Source organism: Vitis riparia, chromosome 4 (assembly GCF_004353265.1).
Source record: "Vitis riparia cultivar Riparia Gloire de Montpellier isolate 1030 chromosome 4, EGFV_Vit.rip_1.0, whole genome shotgun sequence".
Classification (NCBI taxonomy): Eukaryota; Viridiplantae; Streptophyta; class Magnoliopsida; order Vitales; family Vitaceae; genus Vitis; species Vitis riparia.
The window spans coordinates 3,684,316-3,706,005 of NC_048434.1; the positions used below are offsets into that span (position 1 = coordinate 3,684,316).

At 33.4% G+C, this 21,690-nt stretch overlaps 2 pseudogenes; both read right to left on the reverse strand.

The window, feature by feature from the left end:
• Positions 1-5,897: 5,897 nt before the first annotated feature.
• Positions 5,898-7,099, reverse strand: LOC117912489 (annotated as a pseudogene).
• A 1,863-nt stretch (positions 7,100-8,962) lies between these two features.
• Positions 8,963-10,722, reverse strand: LOC117912488 (annotated as a pseudogene).
• Between the last annotated feature and the right edge of the window lie 10,968 nt (positions 10,723-21,690).

Sequence of the window (21,690 nt, forward strand, 5' to 3'; positions counted from 1 at the left end):
TATATATATATATATATATATATACCATAATACTCCTTAATTAATCAACCTGGAAACATTGATGAATAGATAGCATGCAATAGTCCTCAGCAAAGCAATTAGCCAATATTTTTTTTTATATTAATTCCAATCATATGAAATATTGGAAATAGCCTTCACTGTTTCATATATGGCCGGAGGAAGAATTGAATAAGATTAATGTTGTTGTGCCCTGAAGCCAAACAATACATGTGTAATATGGGCCATAAATTTAAAAATACACAAATTTATAATTAATTTTAATAATATGTGATAAACCCATATTCTTTAATATTTTTTTTAGAATCAAACATAACTTAAATGATTATTACTACACCTACACGAGTGAGTGAAAAAACTCTTACAAACAAAACTAAATATAGAGAAACAGTTTGGAGATAAGGTTGCCAATTGCCAACTTGCCATCAAAGCCATTGCATCTTCTTTTATTACAACAAAAATAGAAAAACGTGACATGTTTGTAGGATGAGTCATTATCAAGGGTTTCCTCGTGACAAGAAAACAAAAGAGACTAAAAAACAAAACAAAAAAGCTTTGCTTCTATGGCACTATTTCAGTACCGAGTTCACGGGACCATGTGCAGAGACTGATCAATCCTTCAATTGCTCTCCAACTCCAACACCACCCATCTGAGATAAACCCCGGGAATTTTCCGTACGAGTTTCTCCAAGTGCTTCGGTAGTTCCATGACCCAATTGGCCTGATAAAAGGCCATTTTCATTTTCATCTTTAGAAGGCAAATTAATCTCCAATGTCAAATTTCTTTTAACTGGGCCTTTTCCTGCTGATGAACCACGAGCAGTGGAATTATCATCCGGAGAAGTTACCAAATAGTTGTCTAAGGTGCCCTTGCTACTGGGAGAACCATCGACTGCTCTTTTTGAATCTTTTTCGATTCTTCCAGTCTTCAAACCAGGAGATAGCAGTTTCCTTTTCTTTGAAGAAAAAAACTGCATACAGAAACCAATTACAGGCCAAGAACGAATGCAAATTACTTCAAATTTGAACAAGAAAGGCGAAAATCTCTGTAACCCTACCACATGAAAATTTTCATAAAATTGCCTCATCAAAAATAGAAGATTCGTTGCATGTTTTACCAAGAACAATGCAACAAAGATGAAATTTTGAAGAGAAAATGAATACAAAAATAGAAAAACGTGACATGTTTGTAGGATGAGTCATTATCAATGTTTGTAGGACGAGTTCACGGGACCATGCGCAGAGACTGAGCAATCTTGGTCCCGCACATACAAGCTTGCAAAAGGAAGTCACTCAAGAGGTTTGAATTTTCCGAAATGACCGCCAACAAGTGCCATGTGCACAGGAAAGGCAGATAACAATGGACCCAAACCCGGCCCAAATCTTTAGACGGCTGTATTTTCCTTTACGATTGAAAAAATACGACTAATTCAAGACGTAACAATATAAAGGAAAACCTACATAAAAATCACCTTTGCAGGCACAGAGTATTGGCCCAAAAGAATCTATTGCCGACCCAATTCTTAGATTAGCAAGCTGAATTTCATGTGAGTTTAATTAACCTAATTGGAGTTGGTCTAATCTAATCCGCAATCTTACCTTGTTATGAATCAAAATATTATAGGCAAGCCAACTAGGTATATCGTTATCAATCTTAAGACCACGTATATTTAGGGTTTAGAGTTTATGATTCATAGTTTATGGTTCACAATAGACAATTCATGGTTAATAAGTTAATAACTAATAGCATGATAATTTTGAGATTTATGGTAATACAGTTTAGTGTGTTTTCTAGATATCTTGTAATCATCATGTTCCATTGTTGACAACCTTTCATTGTTAACAACACAACATCTTTTTCATCAAACTTTTTTGTTAGTATAGGAACTCTAGGGTCAAGTTGATTATGGACAAGCTTAGTAACTCCTTGTCTAATTGGTTGCAATCACACGGACCATATAGCTTTTTTTATAAGAAGTCCTACTCACAAAGAGTAGTGCAATGTCCAACTACCCTTGGCAATGAAGTTAGTGAGGGTTAGATGGAAAAAAAAGGGATGATTAGAAAAGGATTGGCTCTAGTATTCCCTTTCTCCTAGGAAATAAAGTGGATGAGTTCAAGGTGGTTTTATAGATAGAAATGAACAGGCTACTTAATATTGTGGTTGAAGATCTTTATGTAGGATAATCTAATCATAGTTGTTCAGTTATCTTTATTTGGACCATTATGGTTTTTCAAGTGGCATGTAAATCTCTATGCAAAGGGCACCATTGGTTACTTAAAACTGGTATGATATGTTATGATAGAATCTTTAAAAGCATGCCATGATATAACAAATGTAAAGTTTATGATTTATTTAATAATATCTCAATTGAACTTTTTTATATCTTTGTTTTATGCATTATACTTTATGAGTATCCTGACTTGCATCTCTTTTATGAGTATCTTGACTTGCATCTCTTGTATCGTACATAACTTAGGTGGATTGGGAGTTGTATAAAAAAATCCAAGTCATGGGTTCCTTGCAAGTTGATGATTTGTTTACAACTAATCTGTGGACTTAGGCAATCTATTTGAGATTGTAATGCATTACCTCTTAGTTGGAGAAATAACTAGTCTTGGGCATCGAGATAAGACTCTCATGATAAGTGCACTACTGTGTGCAGTTACACATTAGACGAAATCTGCAGTGAATCATGATGTAAGTTCACAGAAGTATGAGATAATCATGACTTCACCAAATTGTTATGATACATTGTCTCTTAACCTTAAGAGAATATTGAGTTTTTGCATTCGTAGTGGCTTTGACCAACTATTAAGATCCTAAAGTGATCATATATTCCTTATGAATTGGGTTACTGTTGATGAAAGCCAACATCAACAAGTATTATTAATAGAGGTACCATGATATCTCATGGACTTTGAGACAGTGTGTCCCCTTAGGTAGTTCTAAGAAAGTGTATTTAGGTAAACTATAATCATAGTAGTTTTTTAAGTAGAATTTGAGATAAACTCTTAGTGAGCTAGGACATGTCAATTGATTACACAATAGGAAAATTTGTAACTCAAGAATGGTAGAGGTGATTTTGAGAGGCTAATAGTTTTTATCTTACTAGATTATGAATACTAATTCATGAGAAAACTATGTATAGTGGAGCAGGTCACGGATCTGACTTAGTGTCTTGTTGTAATATACATAGGACATTGAAGTACAATTGACTTTTTATAGCGGGATGTTGAGTCATCATCAAAATTTGATTATGAGGGAGCTAGTACTGTCCTATAAGTCCCATCGATCCTTATTTAAGCTCATATACCTCAATGACTATATTTATAATGATTGGATTGATTCTTGGTTCACTTATATACATAAGGGTATTTTGATAACTATGTAAGGTTATATAAGAATAAGTGAAAGACATTTCTAAATTGTGACGAAAGGCTTCCCATGTTTAGGAATGAATCTATTGCATTTGAAGATTGAGATATTGTGGGATATTGAGTTGGAAAGATGGACGAATCAAGAATTTGTAATCAATTTTACTTCATAAATTGAGAATGACATATTCTCACTTGCCGTGTGTTGAAATTAGTTTTAAATAGCATATAAAGGTAATTTATTGTATTTAAATTTATTTTTCATATTTTTTTCTTCTTTATTTTTTTTATTTGTATTTTGTCTAATTTTTTAAAATCAATTTATTATTTTTAATTTTAATTAATGAATGAATGAATTAATTAATTAATTAATTATTCTTGAAATAAGTGATGGTGCCTTTCATGTTATCCATTATTGTGATCACAAGTTCTCTTGTGTCCTCAATCAATATTTTTTTAATCAAAATATTTGTAAAAATGTTAGTAATGAATTACTTAAAAAATTAAGTGTTATAATAATTATTTAAAAAATATAATTATGTTTTGTTCTTAGAATATATTAAATAAAAAAATACTGAAAAAATGATTTTCTTACAAAAAAAAAAATATGAAAATATAAAATATTATTAAAATTAGTTTTCAAATTATTTAATTTTTATATGAAAGACTTATAAAATAAATTTGAAAACGTGTATTAAAATAATTTATTAATTTTATTTATATATATATTTTTTATCTTCTTTCGTTTTCTTTTTCTTTTTCTTTTATTTACTTTTCCTCTTTATTTGAAAAAGTGTATAAAAAATGAAGTATTCATTTTTTTTTTTTTTTGACTATTTTAAGTTTTAAAATTTTAAAATCAATTTTAAATATTTTAAATATATAATGTATACTTTTTGTATAAAAAGTTTTAATTTTTATACAAAATTTGATTATTTTATAATTTAAAAACAAAAATAGGAAAGATATCCTAGGACACTTATTATGTTAATTTTTAAATAAAAATATAAACATGGAATTATCGTCTATAGATTTTGTTACTTTTAGTTTTTAGTTTTTTTCAAAGTAAATAGACTAGAAATGATTCATTGAACCCTACTATCGGTGCCCATCATTCCATCCATGCCAAAGTGGCCGTGAAATAAATTCTTGGTGCCGCCGGACACCAACAATCGTGACACTTAATTTAATTTGTCAGGTTTTTGTCAATTTTCATGATCACTTTCGCTAGTTTAACAAGGGTCTCCAAAAAGTCCGCGGCCCACGGCCCGACCCGGCCTGAGCCCATTTCTGGATGGGCCGAGCCATGGGCCCCAATTTAGGCCCGACCCGATGGGCTGGCCTGCCTGTAGGCCCGCCACTTAATATATATATATATAAATATTCAAGAAATAGAAAATGCTACATTAATAAAAATATTTATTGCTAACTATTTTATTCATTGAATGTATACATTACATTTGAAAATGTGGGAAAAGTTTACATCACTACAAAATAAATACATTTCAACTAGGTTGGCACCTACTTATTTGTCAATCATTTGTACTTTTCAACCACAAAAACCTAGAAGCCGAGATAATAAAGAAGGAGCTAGAGGAATGCGAGGAGCCTGCCATGGAAGGAGAAGCAAGGTATTGTGCAACATCATTAGAGTCCATAATCGATTTCAGCACTTCAAAGCTTGGAAGAAATGTGAATGTGCTGACGAATGAGGTCAAAACGGGGAGCCAGGAGTATGAGTTTGGAGTGGGAATGAAGAAGCTTGCCGACAAATCAGTGGTGTGCCATAAGATGAACGACCCATATGTCAAGAACATCTTTAGCTTTAAAATCAAATTCATAAGACATTTAAATTTGTCAAATTGTGGAAAGTGTCTCTTCAAGAGACACCTTTAATGCATATTGGATTTTTTGCCACGTCGAAAGTGTCTCTGCAAGAGACACCTTTAATGTATATTGGATTTTTTGCCACGTGGAAAGTGTTTTTTCAAGAGACACCTTTAATATAAATCAAATTTTCTGAAATTGTAAAAGGTGTCTCTTGAAGAGATACCTTTAGCTTAAATTCAATTCTTTCATGATTTTGAAAATTATGGAAGGTGTCTCTTCAAAAGACACCTTCCACGTGGCCAAAACTGTCGTAAATCTATCAATATTTTCAAAACTACCATTTTTTAATTATAATTTTTTAAAATTGCCGCAAAAGTTAAAAAAGCCCCCTGAGCGTCGGCAGTGGGCTCAGTTTCTGTCCCAAATTATATATTATTTATTTATTTGTCCCTGTTGATGCCCATTCGGTAATTAGAAATAAAGATGAAAGGTGGGTGGGCAGTGGGCTTGTGGCCCAAATTATACATATGGTGTTTGCCTTCTGGGCACGACATTAATCTTATTCAATTCTTTCTCCGTAGATAAATGAAACAGTGAAGGTTATTTCCAATATTTCATACGATTGAAATTAAAATAAAAACAAACTAAAAAAATATTGGCTAACTCTGTAGTATGTAACATTGATCACAACCAAAATAGTCATGCATTGTTGAATACTATTGTACACAATATTTATACATATCATAATATTCCTTAATCAACCTGGACACGTTGATGAATACATAGCATCAATTGCACACTACACACATTAATCCTCAAACCTGTATTTATTCTAAGTTTCAAACCATTCATACTACAAACAGCTTTCAGATGGAACTGATAATGCAACTGGGCTTGAGGCTTTCAGCTTATCCCTTACTTTGGAATCCAGACCATGGCATTGTTGTGAAGGAAATGACAGACAGGGACCGTTCCTTGCTTAATTTTGAGCACTTGGAAGGCCGCATGCTGTGGGTGCCAAGCTGATGTATCACTGTGACAAGCTGCCGTGGCTTTAGCTTCGCTTCCATCAGCACCCACCAATGGAATCATGTAAGTCCGTGTCTTAGCAGTAGAAAACAGCATATGGGTAGTTCATCTTATGGCACACCACTGATTTGTCTGCAACCTTCTTCATTCCCATTCCAAATTCATACTCTTGATTTCCCGTTTTTACCTCATTCGTCAGCACATTCACATTTCTTCCGAGCTTTGAGGTGTTGAAATCGATTAGGGACTCTAATGATGTTGCACAGAACCTAGATTCTCCATCCATCTCAGCCTCCTCACACTCTTCTATCTCCTTCTTCATCAGCTCAGCTTCTGCAGATTTTTCCTTCACTGAAAGCCGGTTCAAAATTTCGGGTAGCTTCTTAAATGAAAAGGGTATGGAGTCAGCAACTTGACGAGCGTTCACACTCCGTCCTCTTCCCATTCTGGCTTTTCTTTCAGTAAGTCCACATCTTTTTCCTCTTCATTTTTGTTATGAATATTGTCAATCGAATATTCTTTCAGCTGTGTTATTGTGATTAATGCAACTGAATTGCAGGTGGTGGTGGTAGTAAGCCATGCTTCTCTACCTTCTGAGGGTTACTGGAAATTGGTTTTGCCTCCTACTCCCATGCCCAAAGCTGTAAGGTTATGTTTGGTTCCGGAACCAAGAGTTTGAATTTGGAGTGGGAATGAAGAAGGTTGAAGACAAATCAGTGGTGTGCCATAAAATTTCGGGTAGCTTCTTAGATGAAAAGGTTATGGAGTCAGCAACTTGACAAGGCAATAAAAATTCTTTATTGCCTTGTTTTATCATTTGGGTGTCCCACTTGTGCAATGAAAGCCATGCCTTTCAGGTTTTGTACTATTTGTTAGGTGAGTGTACAAGCACCAGCTCCGTCATTGCCTTTTACGTTAATTGAATTTATATTAATGGTGTCTCACTTGCGCCGCTTGTGCAATGAAAGCCATGGCTTGTAAGGTGAGTGTCCAAGCCAGCTCATTCATTGCCTTTTACGTAAAGACTGACTGTATGGGCCACCATTACAATCGATTAAACTCTTCCTTAAATTGTCACCTGCATGCCTGCATTATTGACGTATGCTTTAACATCTTCTAAGATCGCATGTGAAATAGAAGCTCTATGAAAGTGATTTCTATAAAATCATTTTCATACAATATCGTTCTCAAGAAAAATTAATTAATATTTTGATATAAATCCAAACCATTTAGATTGCACCAATAATTGAGGGGAAAAGAAAAAGTTGTTTGAAAAGAATTGAAACTTGACAAGCAGAAGGATAAAATCCTGACCGGAAGAAGAAAAATACATTAACGTACAACATCATTTTCATACAATATTATAGTATTAAAAAAATGATAATAATAATATTTGATATAAATGAAAAGTATTTTTGTAATGATTTCAATAATATTTTATTTAATAAAAAAATTGAAAAAAAATATCTATTTCAAATAATTCTTAAATGGCTATTTTTCCCCAATTTTGTTAAATTTAAATCTTAGTCATCAAATATATGTAAAATTTAATAAATAAGTCTTAATTTAATAAATAATTTTTAATTTTTTTTTATTGTTATTCACAGTTTAATTTAATTAAGAAAAAAAAAATACAAAATGAGAATGGACAAAAACTAGCAAAAGTGATAAGCCAAACAAATTAAATTAAGTATCACGATTGTCTGTATCCAGTGGTGCCAAGAATTTATTCCATGGCCATGCTGGCACTCATCATTGATGAAGTGATTGGTACCAATATTGGGTTCAATGATTCATTTCTAGTTTATTTACTTTGAAAAAACAATTAAAATTCAAAAATAAAAATAAAAATGTATGATAATTTATTTATTTTATTGAAAATTAAATAAAAGAAAATTATTTTTTAATAATTTTTCAAATATTCTAAAAACAAAAAAAATAGTTATAATTTTTAAATAATTATTACAATATTTAATTTTTTTAAGTAATTCATTACTAACATGTTTTCAAATATTTTGATTTTAAAAATATTTGTTGAAGATACAAGAAAAATTGTGATCACAATAATGGATGACATGAAAGGCACCACCACTTATTTTCCAGATTAATTAATTAATAATTAAAAATAAATATCTTAAGGCTATGTGGCTATATTTGATTCCAAAAAAGATATACATATATATGAGCAAACAAGGCTGGGTTTGATGCAGAAGTGGGGTACACCCAAAAGGACATAAAATCCATATATGAACACACACCAAATGGGAATATGTCATTCTCAATTTATGGAGAAGTAAAATTGGTTACAAATTCTTGATTTGTCCATCTTTCCATCTCCATTGTCCCCACCTTCTCTTCCACTCTTAAATTCTTAATACAAATTTATATATGTTTTCCCTTTCTCTCTCCATAATTCATATACTCATGATAGATTTCATTAATTTTGATTATATTTGAACAAGTTTACCCTTCTATTTTATTTTCCTTCAAAAGCATTTTTTTCCCTCTCATTTTTTTTTTATCCATTTTAATTGTTCCACTCGTATCTCTCACTCTTCCAAAAAACCTAAGATAACTCTATGTATGTGTCTAGTAAGTAATAGTAACTAAAATGGGATTTCATAGAAATAATTGAGATAATTTTACATGCTTAACCAATCATGCATGACTGAATTACAAATTCTTGATGCTTTCTTCAAATTTCTAGTTATTTGGGAATCCAGATGATATCATTATGGGGAAGGAAATGGCAAACAGGGACAGTTCCTAGTTTAACTTTCAGAAATTTAAAGGCTGCATGCTTCGGGTTCCAAGCCGATGTATCGATATGGCAAGAAGCCACAACTTCAGCTTTGGTTCCATCCTTGATTCCCACAAATGGAAGTGTGTAAACCCTTGTGTTGTGGATTGCATGGCAGTAAAACACAACGTATGGGTACTTCTGCTTATGGCACACCACTGATTTGTCTGCAACCACCATTTCAACCTCATTTGAGATTGCTTTGATGTTCTTCCCAAGCTCTGAAATGCTGAAATCAACTAGGGACTCCAAGGATGTGGCACAGAACCTGGAATCTCCTTCCAGGGCTGGTTGTTCACACTCTTGTATATTTCAGCTTCCTCAAAATCTTGCTTAAGTGAAAACCTATTTAGAATTTCTGGTAGCTTGTCAGATGAAAAGGGTATGGAGTCGGCTATTTGATGGGGTAAGAACAGAGCTCGATTTGTAGTTTTTCTGAAGTGCATCTTCATTTTCGTGCTGGAATGCAGGTCTTTTTCCAAAGAAGTAACCTTTTCTTGAAGTATCTTGAGGTCGATCTTCAGTGGGGGTTTCGGCAGCTGATGGGTTTTGCTGTTGGACATAATCATTTCCTGGGAAGGCATTTAGCACAATCTCGCTGGCATTGATAGAACTTCCATCCTCCATCGAGTCTGCAAATTATTCAGCAGTGAAATTAAGAATAAGCTGCCGACTAATATTCGACAGAAAATTATTTTCTTCACCAAACTAAAAGGAAAAAAATTGTTGCATATGAGTTTAGAGATTCAATTATAATTAACTGAGTTGCAAGAGATCTCGCACAGCCCTCGGCATTGGAGTATTTGGCAAGGCCAACTTCCAGTAATCCTCAGAAGGTAGAGAAGCATGGCTCACTGCTACCACCACCTGCCACCAGGTTCATGCATATAAATTACACACTGAAGCTTTAGGAGAAGTTGGAATACCCACAAACTTAAATTTGTTGGAATTAAGGGTATGGAAACAAGAGACTAGCTCAAAAAATACAAATAAAGAACATAATAAATAAGAAGAATAGAGCGAGATGTGTACTCTATAAGCTAGATGTGTATAACTTGGGTTTCGAAAGAATTCATCCAAATAGATGTATGAAAATACTCCCTGAAAAACTCTCTGAAAAATTGGTATACGGATTTACTTTATAAACCACTAATACAGTTCCAATGGGAATCCACTTGTAATTAGAAGATGACACAAAATGTAAGGTGATTCTACTTATAAAATGAATGAAACTCTACTAACACAATTTCGAAAGAACTTTTCCCAAAAATATAACACTAATAGAATAAAATAAAATAAAAAATAATTCTCAATAGGACTTTTACAAAATATATATATAAGACTAATAGAATAAAATAAAATAAATTAAAAATAATTCCTAAAAATAAAAATAGAAATTATTTACACTATTCCTACAAAATTCTCAAACAAGAAAGTGCTCATTTTATTTGAGAAAAATGCAGGATGAGTGCCATTTTTGCAAAATAACATAAATATGTATTAATTATTCTGCATGTCGTGGAAAAAATTACGTGGAAGATGAGAAAGTAAAGCTAGCATAGGCCTCTTCTATATATAACCGGTATGTTACCAAAATTAAAAGCTAGCAAGGTAAAAGTAAAGTCTCACAGAGAGGGAAACTCAGAATGGGAAGAAGATGAAACTCCATTGAAGTCATGAAGTGTAGCAGAAAGGACTGTACAGAAAGGAACAGTAGTTTTAGAGACACCAAGAGAAATAAGGTTAAGCTGGGTGGGAAGAAGTGAAATGAATTGATAGCTAATTTGGCATGTATATGTAAGAGGATTTTGATAAATATAAAGAGATAATATTTAAATACACATTAATAAGACACAAAGCAATATACCTTGATCATGTTATCATTTTTATCTGGGTGGTACTTTTCGGTACTGGAAAAGTAGTGCCATAGCAGCAATACAATGACCATCAGCTTTTCTGTTTAGTTTTTTAGTCTCTTTTGTTTTCTTATCAGGACGACACCCTTGATAATGACTCATCCTACAAACATGTGTTATAAAAGAAGATTCAATGGTTTTGATGGCAAGTTGGCAATTGGCAACCTATTGTTGTAGAAGAAGATAAAATGGTTCTGAAGGCAAGTCGGCAATTGGCAACCTTATCACCAAATTATTTCTTTGTATTTAATTTTATCTGCAAGATTTTTACTTAGTGTGACAATAATCATTTAAACTATTTTTGGTTCCTTAAAAAATATTAACCAAAGAAAAAATATTAAAGAATATGGTTTTCACATCTTTGGTTTTATTGTAAAAAAAAATTTAAAAATATATTAATATATATATAACAAAAATTAATTACAAATTTATGTATTTTAAAATTATTTAATATTTATATGATAAAGGGAAATAAGTAAATTAAATTTCAAAAAGCATATAAAAATATTTTATTAATTTTGAATTTATTTTTTATTTGGTTTCACTTTTCTTTTCCACTTTTCTTTTCTTTTTTCTTTTTTATTTTTATTATATTTTTCCTCAAATTTTTCAAAAATCAAACATAACCAAGAAAGTATAGACGAAGAGAAAAAGTACCAACTTAAATTCTCAACCATTTACCTTGATGAGATAAAATTTGTGTTTTTATGGGAAGATATGAAATATGAAAGGTTTTTCCATTTCATACATGTTGAAATACAAGAGAATATTGGTTACGTTTCATTCATCAACAAAGGTCTAAAGCTAGGGAACTGCTAGTTCGAAAGATTCTTTTAGATTAATTTGGAGCAACAAAAAAAAAAAAGACCAAGAACACACTCCCACTTTCTCAAAAAACAAATACCAATCATACAAGAATAGAAAATATCAGGTTTACGTTATTTGGAGAAAGTCTCCATTAATTTATTATGTTGGTGGAAGCTAGTTAGGATCACACTTGTTAGTGTAATAACATAAAGATAAAAATGATATAAAGGTTTTTAATATGGTTTGACCAATCATACTTATATATATATATATATATAATATATATATATATAGAGAGAGAGAGAGAGAGAGAGAGAGAGAGAGAGAGAGAGCTTGGTTTTCTAGCTATAGATATAATATCCACTTTATCTAGCTCTTTCCTTGTTTTTCTATTTATCTAGAGCATGCTAAAGCTTGATCTCAATTAATTTGAGTTTAATTCGTACTTTGACTTGATGTGGTTTTGAGTCTTGACTTGATTTGAGCTTTGTATAATTTAGGCATCTTGACTTGAGTTGGGTCTTAATATGACCGGATAGCTTTGACTTGATTTGGTCGTTAGTGTAATTTAGACCTTGACATTACTTGATCATTAATGTGATTTGGGCTTAAATGTGATTTAAACTTTATATTTTAATTTTCAAAATATACATTAATTGGAAGTACTAGCTTATCTTTAATAAAAACGTTTTTTAGATAAATGATGCAAGTATAAATTCAATTGTAGTAATAATACAGTACAAAAAGGTAGGTTTTTGGTATCAACCACCAATCTTGGCTAAAAGGAAGTTTCAATGTGACAATAGGATCGATATGGATGCAAACAAGAGAGACTGCAACTTAATTTATTTATTACGTAATTGTTAGCCCAAGGGTTCTCCTAATCGGGTTTTGATGGTAACAAATCATGGTTAAGTGACTAATTGTTTTAAATGGTAAAGAATCTCAGGTATAATTTTGGAAATTCATTCAAGGACCAAATGGATACAAGATCGAGACTATTGGAAGTCCCTTGATCATAGGAAATGAATGTAAGATGAATGCATGGGTGCACTTAAGGTTTTCATACCATTTCATACATCTTTGAAAAACTCGGTTTATTCTTTAAACTTTCAAATTCATTCAAACCCGAGTTTTATCAAATGTACATTAGGCAAAATGTTTTAAAACTGACATATTTATTCTCCTAAAGACCTTGCCTAAGTAGTAGAAAAGAAAGGAATTTAAAAAGGAAGGTTTTCGGGGCCAAAAGGCTCAACCGGTCGAGGCTATGGCCAACCGGCTCAACCGGTTGGGGAACCAATCGACCGGTTGCCCTTGTCCGGTCGAGGAGTGTCAAAAACACTTTCTCTTATCTAGTAGCCTTCTCTTCCCGATTGAGGTTCACACCCTTCCCGATCGAGGTCCGGTCGAGGCAACGGTAACCTGTCAAAGCATTTAATGCCCAACGGCTAGTGTTCGGTCGACCCCTAACTTGACCGGTCAAGTGTACCTTTTGCTGTTTTTGACTCATGGGCTTAGAAACCTATATATTAAGAGCTCCACTTCATTTATGAACAAGAGAACACTTGCAATCAATTGTCTACCTACCTGTTCTTGATCAAAAAGCTCTCATTTCCTTCTTGGTGCATTAAATCATCATTTACATACTCCTTAGTGCACCTTTGTGAGTCATCCTAGCTTTGTTTTGTATTTGATCCATCTTTGAGCTAGGTTGAGTGTTTTATTCTTATAAAAGCCAAGCGTTTAAGCCTTCAAGAGGTGTAATTCTTGAAGAGATTGTGTGAGAGCCCATTGGAGCCGGAATCCAAGTGTAAGAAGATTAGAAGTTTGGTTGAAGCTTCAAGTTAGTGGAACCCTCACTCGGTTAGGAGATTGAGGAGAGTAGACGTAGGCAAGGAAGTGCCGAACCACTATAAAACCCGAGTTTGAATTCTCTAACTCTATCTCTTTACTTTCATTTATATTGTGCTTGAAATTGTAATTATTGAAAAGATTTTAAAAAACTCAATTCATCCCCCTCTTAGGTGTTTTTCTTAATTAAGCATAGCCTCTATTTTCTCAGTAATTAATTCTATTTCTTCCATTAAAAGCTATTGAATCCTTCCACAATGTCAAGTAAGTTAGTCACACACAATATACATTCCTCAAATCTGCATATATTGTTGAATACATAGTAATACATTGACACATTATACATGTGTATATATATATATATATATACATTCATGATCAAACCTGGATTTATTCTATTAATTATCTATAAAATGGAAGTATATATGCAACTGGGCATGAGGCTTCTTTACATATTAAATTAATTTCTAACTATTTAGGAATCCAGACTATGTCATTATTTGAGAGAAAGTGGCAAACAGGAGTTCCTAGCTTAACTTTGAGCACTCTAAGACCAAATGATTTGGGTGTCAAGCTGATGTATCCATGTGACAAACCGCTATGGCTTTAACCATCATAACCTTTTATGTCACTTCCTTCCATATTTTAAATTAGCCTCAAAAAGGTCAAAAGCAATTTAAAATATTAATTTAGGACATGCTATGATGATAATTACAAGTTGATAAAACAAAGGCTATGAATTAATTAAGGAAAATACCCAAAAGGGGGGGTGAATTGGGTTTTTCAAAATCTTTTTCCACACAATAATATATCCACAAAATAAATAAAGGAAAGAGATAAAGTTAGAGAATTCAAACTCGGGTTTATAGTGGTTCGACCCTTCCTTGCCTACGTCCACTCTCCTCAATCTCCTAACCGAGTGAGGGTTCCACTATCTTGAAGCTTCAATCAAGCTTTCAATCGCCTTACACTTGGATTTCGGCTCCAATGGGCTCTTACACAATCTCTTCAAGATTTGAACCACTTGAAGGCTTTCACACTCAGTTTACACAAGGATGAAACTCTCAACCTAGCTTAAGGATGGCTCAAGTACAAGAGAAAGCTAGGATGAATTGCAAGAGTGCACTAAGAATATGCAAGTGATGGTTTGATGCACTTAGAAAGAAAATGAGAGCTTTTTAATCAAGAACAGGTAGGTAAGCTTTGAATGCAATAGTTCTCTTACTCATAAATGAAGAGGAGCTCTCAATTTATAGGTTTCTAAGCTCGGGAGACAAAAACAGCAGAAAAGTAGCCTCGACCGGACGAGCAAAGGGTCGACCGGATCATTAGGCGTTGGTGCATTTAATGCATAACAGGTTACCGCTGCCTCGACCGGACCTCGACCGGACAAGGGTGAGGCTCAACCGGGAAGAGAAAGCTACTGGGAGAGAGAGAAAATTTTGTGTCTCCCTCGACCGGACCTCGACCGGACAAGGGCAACCGGTCGACCGGTTCCCCAACCGGTTGAGCCGGTTGGCCATAGCCTCAACCGGTTGAGCCTTTTAGCCCCGAAAACCTATCCTTTTTTATTTCTTTCTTTTCCAATACTTAGGCAAAGTCTTTAGGTGAGTTAATATGTCAATTTTGAATCAATTTGCCTAAGGTATATTTGATAAAACTCGGGTTTTAAAGAAAATCAAGTTTTAGAGAATAAACCGAGTTTTCTAAGATGCATGAAAAGGTATGAACATCCTAAGTGCACTCATGCTATCATCTTACATTCATTTCCTATGATCACAAGTCTTCCAAATGATCTCGATCCCGTATTCGTTTGGTTCTTGATGAATTTTTGAGATTAAGCCTGAGATTCTTAACAGTTTAAAACAATTAGTCACTTAACCATGGTTTGTTATCATCAAAACCTGATTAGGAGAACCCTTGGGCTAACACAAGTTATATATTTACATAAAAGGGGTAAGTGATATAAAAATTAGTTAATGGGCCAAAAGGACATAAGGGTATAATCAAGGAAAGTCCAAAGGATTTAATCCTATATAATTTTATAAAAACCTTGACATTATTTTTTACTAGAAATTTTAATAAAAAAAATATGGAATTGAAGGTTAAGAAAAATTCAACCCATGACATTTTATGAAAATATATCTCATGCTATTTCATTGTCACAAAAAGAAATTATGGGCACATTTGTGCAAAATGCTCCAAGTGCAAGAATGATGGGTTTGTGCTCTTATGGGTAAATATGGACCTCCTAATCTAGGCTTGACTTGAAATGACTACTTATTTCTATATTGACCCTATGTGTGAGGGACAAAAGAAAGCAATCTTGAAAGATTTTGTTCAGGGTAAGAGGAAAGAAAAGCCCACAAGGAATATCTTGCATACTGTGAAACCAATATTTGGTTAATCTCGATTTTGATGATAACAAAATAAGGTTTGAACTAATGATTATATTTCAAGTGTGACTAGAAAAAAAGATTCCCAAAGTAACAATCACAAAGATAAAATCAACGCAAACCCAAAGGAAAATCAATAAGAAGAAGAAGACCTCAAAAAGAAGTGTTTTTCAAGACTTATCTATCATAGGATTTCTTTGTAAGGTTGTTGGTGCACTAGGTTTTTCATGCATTACATTCTTTATTTATGCACCAAAATCATCCAAGAGTTATTTTGTTTTAAACCTTTTAAAATTGGATAATTTCATGTTTTCAAATAAAACCTTGTTTCAAATGCTTTACGAATTTGTTTAAAAGGTTTTAAGTTGAAAAATATGGTTGTTGAGCCAAAAATAGCTCAATCAGTTGAATCGGATAAGGAATCGATCGACCTGTTTAGTTTAATCGGTCAAGGGGTGTAAAAACCTTCTCTATATTCTAGAATACTTGTTCAATTGGTCAAGATTGAACCTCAACCGGTCGAGGGACGGTCAAGGGGCGGCCGAGGTCCAATGATCACATGTCATGCATTAAATGCTAATAACTAGTGAACCGATCAAACCGGAGCCTGACCGAATGAACTCTCAATGGCTAGTTTGGTTTTTTTCCCTCCATAAAAATGCTTTAATCTTCATTGTTTCAAGAGCTTAACATTCCTAAACATTTCTTGAATATATTTTAGCCTTGAGAGAGTGTGTTTTTTAGTGTACCATTATTCTAAAACTTCCATATCATTAGTGCATCTTTCAATCATAATTTTTCTTATACATTTGAATCTAAAGTTTTGTACTAGGATTTTGTGAAATTATTTGTAAATCTTTGAGAGGAAAAATCCAAGCTTGAGATATCACCTAGGGATTCTCAAGTGTAGGGTATCATTGAGGAGTTATTCAAGAGTGAGGTATCTCTTGAGGATTGTAAAGAATGCTTGGAGCTAAAAGTCGAAAAAGGTGGATTGGAACTGTAATCCAATTGTATTGCTTGAAGGCTTGATTTGGAAGCCTTGAATTAGTGAGACCTCAAACTTGAGATTGAAGATAGAGGAGAGTGGATGTAGGTTGGGTTATGTCAAACCACTATAAAAATCTTAGGATTAATAAAATATAAATTATATATTCAAATCTCATAGGTTTGACCGTGGTTCAATCTGTCCGATCGATTCAATGACCTATTTGGTTCCAAAAATATTGAGCTTACCACCACCATTTTTGGAAAAATTAGTTCTCAATAAATTAGCAAAATTGTTTCCAAAATTACCTCGATTATTACCTCTACTTGAATTTCCATTGGTATAGAAACCACGTCCTTGAAGGCCAAACTGTTGCTGGTTGAATTGTGACTAACTCTAGTTATTGTTTCCTCCTTGAAACTTGAATTGTCCAGTCCTTTGATTTTTCTTATAGTTGTTTCCTTGCGATGGCAGGGAGGCTATGCTTGCTTAAAGAAGATTGGCCTCATCAGTGGCATTTTGTTGCTCTAAGAAATGCTCATAAGTAAGCAACATACTGTGTATCTCTGCTAGATACAGAGGTTCATGCCTAGATGTTATAGAGACCACAAAGGAGTTGTAATCAACTCCTAAACCACCAAGCAAATAAAGAACGTGGTCATGTTCAGAAATCGATTCTCCAATTGCAACAAGATTATCTGCAACAAATTTTACCTTGAGAAGATATTCCATCATATTCAAACCGTCTTTCTTCATAGTTTGAAGTTAAAGACGAAGTTGCATAATTCTAGACTTTGATGTAGCAAAGGAGAATTTTTCAAGAGCACTCCAGATTTCAGAAGCAGAAGTGATCGATGATTTAAGACATTACATTTTCCATGAGAGATTAATAAATCCAACACATGAATAAACGACTGTGTTGTTGCCAGATCTGAAAATCTGGGTTTGTACTTTTAGAATTCTCAAGAAAAATTGGAGGAGAAGGTTGTGAGCCATCGATCGTCTCCTTGAGTCCATTAACGATTACAATACTCAGCATCTGAGTACACAATAGAAGATAATTGGGTGATCAAGCTTGATGATGAATGCTTGATTCAGAGACGACATTATCGGAATTGTATTTGGGCTTGAACTGGTACCATTTTGGTGAGAACGAGCGAGTGTAGAGGAAGAGAGTAATCATCAGACGCCATGGAACCTTGATTATGTTATCATTTTTATTTGGGTGGTACTTTTCAGTACTGAAATAGTGCCATAGCAGCAATACAAAGATGATCATCAGCTTTTTAATTTGTTTTGCTTTTTAGTCTCTTTTGTTTTCTTGTCAGGACGAAACCCTTGATAACGACTCATTCTACAAACATGTCGTGTGTTTTTATTTTTGTTGTAATAAAAGAAGATGCAATGGCTTTGATGGCAAGTTCGCAATAGGCAACCTGTCTGTTATAAAGCATTCTTGCACTATATGCTAGATATATGTCGTTTCCAGACAAACAAGTAAGCAACTAAGCTTTGGGCTGTGGGATAGTTAAGTCCACCCTATTTTGATCAAACGATAGTTGATCGGTACAACAAAAATCGAACGATTCATCTGGTTTGATAGTTTGATTGCTAGTTCACCTGATTCGATAGTGGTCCAAATTAAAGATGGATTAATTACCTTAATCGGGTTGGAAAGGTCGCCGACCAGTTGGACAAGTCGGTTTGATCTAGATCTTAAAACATTGGATAAGCCATAGTGCCAAGTTCGTAACAAATATGGTCATATTGTTATCAATTGTTATCATTGTTTTGATTATTCTTTCTAATATGTAAATAACCTTATGTAAATAATCAACTTGCAACGATAATTGCTTCTCTTTCTATTGTTGGTAATGACAACTAGCTTATCGACACTAGTGCTACTCATCATCTCACTCTTAATTTGAATAATGTCACAACACCTCTCCTATTTTTGGGCCCTAACAAAGTTATTGTCTCAAATGGTATTGGTCTGACTATATCATGTTGGTTCTTCTTCTCTTCTTTTTGGTTCACGACCTTTAATTCTAAAAAGTGTTTTACATGTTTCTCGCATTGCTACGAATCTTCTTAATGTTCGTAAGTTAAGCGTTGATAATAAAGTAGTTGTTGAATTTCATGCTAATGGTTTTGTTGTAAAGGATCAAACTACAAAGAGAGCTCTAGTCCAAGGCAAAATTGACAATGGTCTATACAAGTTATGTTTGCTTCCCTGAGGGTCTTTGGTTCGGATGGGAAGTGTGGGTGGGGGCCGTTGGTGGCAACCATTGCATAAATTTTTAAATAATAAGGAGCCTTACGAAGTCAAACTAGCCAAAGGGAATTTTGGAGAACTTGAATATGAGCATTTCATGTCATGGGGTTGGACTGTCATAACTGGTTGTTGTGATATGTCAAGATGGGTCTTCAATTGAGTCGAGATGTCTTCCATGTTTGAGAACAAATCTGTTATATTTGAGGAAGGAGATATTGCATGCTGAGATGACATCTCAATTGGTATAGGATGACCCGGCCCGGTGGGCTGGCCCACCACTTAATATATATATATATATATATATATATATATATATAAATATTCAAGAAATAGAAAATGCTACATTAATAAAAATATTTATTGCTAACTATTTTATTCATTGAATGTATACATTACATTTGAAAATGTGGGAAAAGTTTACATCACTACAAAATAAATACATCCCAACTAGGTTGACACCTACTTATTTGTCAATCATTTGTACTTTTCAACCACAAAAATAAAAATAAAAATATGACATACATTTAGTAAAATATTTTAATCATTATCTCTTGGCGGTGATGGCGAACTATCGCAAATCCATGAAGATCTTGAAGATTTTAGTTTTTCTATATCGACAAGCATATTTTCTTCTTGAATAGAATCAAATATCCTTTTATCTGCTATTGCCCAGTCTTTCCCACATATATTTGCTTCAATAGAATCCGACGCTAACTGCATTGTTTATCACTAACTACTCTTCCACCTACACTAAAAGTAGCTTCTGATGCAACTGTACTCACAGGAACTGTTAGTACATCACGAGTAATGATAAAAAGTACATGATATTTGTGTTGTTGTGATTTCCACCATATTAAAATATCAAAATCTTCATCATCTTCAAATGAAATTAAATCAATATTAAGATATCTATCTAAATCAGTTGTGTTGTTTGGAGAACTATTTGTTGCCTTCTTTCGACTTTTTAACATTTCTAGAGCTCCTTTATAAAAAGATGAAGAGCTTGTAGATGTAGGTGGTAATTTAATAGAACTAATATCATCACCATATTTTTCTTTATAATAGTTGTATAAATTATATAATAATGAATTTATTTCATTTTTAATTTCTTCAATTTTTATTTGGTCATTAAAATAAATAATTGTTAACCATTCATTCAAAGCTTCAAATTTCAATCTAGGGTCCACAATTAAACCAAGAAAAAAAATTAAAGGTATTTCTCCCCAATATTTTCTAAATTTTTCTATCATTGCAAATATTGCATCATTAAATATATCAAATTTAAATATTTTTGAAGTACAATAAAAATATTAGTTATTTGCATGACAACTCGGTTTGAAGATGGATAATATACACCACAAAAATTTGGTGGCTAGTTACACAAAAGAGGGTCAGCTCAGTTGGTGGCTAGCTCTCCTTGAATGCTTATGGATCCATAACGAAAAGGGTTCGAATCCTCTTCCCTTCAAAACTCAAAAGTATTTTAATTTTTACCCAATACCCACCCAAGCCCACCCAGCCTGCCTACCAAGCCCGCCTAGCCCGCCCAGCTTGAGGGCCCACAGGCTGGGCCACGGGCCTTAGATTTACCAAGGGCCCGGCCCGACCAGCCCGTTGACCAGTCAATGGGCTTAGTGGCCAGCCCGGGTTAGGCCATGGGCCTTACTCCTCCGGGCCGACCAGCCCAGCCCGGCCCGTTGGAGACCCTCAGTTTTCATTTTGACGTAAATTTGATGATTAAGATAGAAATTTAACATTGGGAAAAATAGCCGTTAAAGAATTATTTGAAAAACATTTTTTCCAATTTTTTTATTGAATAAAATGTTATCAAAATCATTGCAAAAAATGTTTTTCATTAATATCAAATATTAATTAATTAATTAATTTTTTAATATGATAATATTGTATGAAAATGACATACTCTAATACTTCAATATAGTGTGGTGATATATTTTTGCTTCTTCTGATTAAGATTTTATCATTTTTGGACAAGTTTCACTTCTTTTCCAATACTCTCAAACTAATCGGATGCTTCAACCCTATAAGATCAGGGGAGAGGACGACCCTTGACATCCTTTGTGTAACACAAGTGCATAATATGATATTTTATATATTATTTTTATAAATATTTGACAAATTAAAAGGATATTATTAAACAAATAGACACTTCATAAAACGTAAATTGACTGCTTAGTTGTTTTTATTCGTGAAAGAAAGACCAGCCAAGCAGTGGTGGTTGAGGGGTCACATGATTGGTGATAAAATTGTTTATATCCACATTTACAAAAACCTATTCTTGAGAAGGGATCTTCAGGACACTCATGTGCTAGTTTAATTATCTCGTTGTAATGGAACTTACATGAATAAATGAACTTGGTGGCATGCATGCAGGTGATGGT